The following is a 2,437-nucleotide window of genomic DNA, read 5'->3' on the forward strand; positions in this document are numbered from 1 at the left end:
GAGCGAGATTTAAAATGCACTGAGTATTTGGAATGAGCCAGACATTAGCTACTAAAATCAGCCATGTATGCTCTACTTCATCTTAGTTCTGTGTTTAGAAAGTAACATTTCTCCAGCATAATTGACTTTTTCTATAAAAATATCCATAATCTGATATAATTCAGATACTCCTTTTTCTGTGAATTTACCCTATAATCTCTAAAACGATTTCTATAAAAGGAGAGAAAATGAGACTCATACTTTATCCCATAAATTGAGAATGAATTTTATGCACAGAAAAAGAACTGCTGTTGAAACCACCTTGGGCTTTAATAAACACAAACACATTCACAAAGTTCAAGTCCACGCTGTGAGACAGCACCGATCTCACAAGCTCAGAGCTTCCTGCTTCTCTTTCTGGAGGGGTGTGTGTGAGCATCCTCTGTTTGCCCCTGTGCAGGCTTCTTTCTGTTGATATCCCTGAGCTCCCTTCATTTAAAAGAAACTGTAGAGATCTAGAGTTGTTACTTAGCAGGTATTATGTCTGTACCTCCAACCCCCAGATTGCTATTCTAAAAATCCCTCAGTGTTAAGATGCTGGGAAACCAGGTGTCTGGCAGGGGGCGAGGGGTGCAGGCTGGGTCATGAGGATAAAACCTCCCGGAATGTGGTTACTGATCTTATAACACAGTCCCAGGGAATGCGCTTGCCTCTTCTGCCTTGAGTGGACTCAGCAAGAAGGCACCATGTGTGAAGCAGAGTGTCTCAGCCATCCTTGCCTCTTCTGCCTTGAGTGGACTCAGCAAGAAGGCAGCATGTGTGAAGCAGAGTGTCTCAGCCATCCTCATGTGATGAATCTGCTGGTGCTCTGGTCTCAGACTTCGGAGCCTCTGAGCCCATGAGCAGTGAGCTCCTGTTGTCTCTAAGTTACCTAGTTCCAGGTTATTTTGTCACAGCAATAAGCAGGGAAACTAGTAAACACCTAAGTTGTAGAATTCATGCATGAAAAGAGAGAGAATTCATACATGGACTAGCTGTATCCACAGGTCCTAGGTGGACTCTCAGACCCCACCCCAGATTTAACATTTGTGTGTGTGTGTGTGTGTGTGTGCATGCATGCACATGTGTATGTGTGCATGGGTGTACATGTGTGGGTGTGTGTGCAGGTGCACATGTGTGAGCATGGTGGCCAGAGGACAACCTCAGCTGTCATTTTTCAAATGCCAGTTACCTTGTGGTTTTAAAAAATATTTATTCTTTTTTTTACTTTCTCCCTCTCCTCCCATCCCCTTTCCTCACCTACCCTCTGACCCCTCCACCAGTCTATTTCCTGTTTCTGTTAAGAAAGGGGCAGGCTTCTCGTGGATATCAACAAATTGTGGCATATCAAGTTGCTGTAGGACTAAGCTCCTCCTATTGTATTAAAGCCAACAGGACCTCTCATTGTCCTAGGATTTGCCAAGTAGGGTTGGCTGGGTGACCAGTGAGTCCTCAGCTATTCTCCCCTTGCTGTCTCCCCAACACGGAGATTACAAAGCATACACTGCAGTCTGGAGGGATCAAACACAGTGTCTGGTGCATATGGATCAGGCTATCACTCCAGCCTCAGTTTCATCATTTAACAAGACCCTTGGACCATTTCCTTTCTGTTAGTGTATACGCCTCTGCATTAACAGGGTTTCTATTTGACCTCACTAGCATTTCTACTGTACTTTAGGAATACCAGATTGCCACTGTATTTACTGTTCTCTCGGTCTGGAGCTCTTCTCCCTTCTTTCCTTTCTACTTTGAGGTGTGTGTGTGTGTGTGTGTGTGTGTGTGTGTGTGTGTGTGTGTGTGTGTTTTGTATTTTTTTCAGTACTCAGGATAGAACCCAGGCTCTCCCACTAAGTGACACTACTAGTTACACATTTCTTCTGTGAGAAAGCAGAAGAGCCCCGTGTGCCTGAGGTTATCAGAAGGAGGCTAATGACGGCTTTGAGCACCGTTTTAATTCTCAGTCCCTAGGACAGAGCCTGGCATAGTAGGCACCTGGTAAACACTTGCTGCATGAGTGAACTCTATTTCCATAATCATAATGTCACTGTTAAAAATTACCCACAAACCCTTCAGCACTAATCCAGCTTTCCCTCCTTTGAATTTTCTCACCAGCGTTGCGGAAGCTCCTCTGAGAAATCACTTGCTCTCACTAAGCCTTTGTGCTCTCATCTGTAAAACAAGGATGGAACTCCCCTCTCACAGGGCTACCAGGAGGGTTACATTAAGCCAGAATATATACATTCCACAGCTCAGCGGTTCACTAACTTGTTTCATTTTAGAATCATGTGAGAAGCTCTCCCCACTCTTCAGACCAATTATAACAGGGTTCCCTGGACTGGAGTCCTGGAATCAGTGTTTCTTATATTTCCATAGCAGTTCCTAATGTGTGATTGGTTATAAGATCCATTGGCATCCATTT

This window comes from Mesocricetus auratus, unplaced genomic scaffold, assembly GCF_017639785.1.
Source record: "Mesocricetus auratus isolate SY011 unplaced genomic scaffold, BCM_Maur_2.0 Super-Scaffold_100010, whole genome shotgun sequence".
Classification (NCBI taxonomy): Eukaryota; Metazoa; Chordata; class Mammalia; order Rodentia; family Cricetidae; genus Mesocricetus; species Mesocricetus auratus.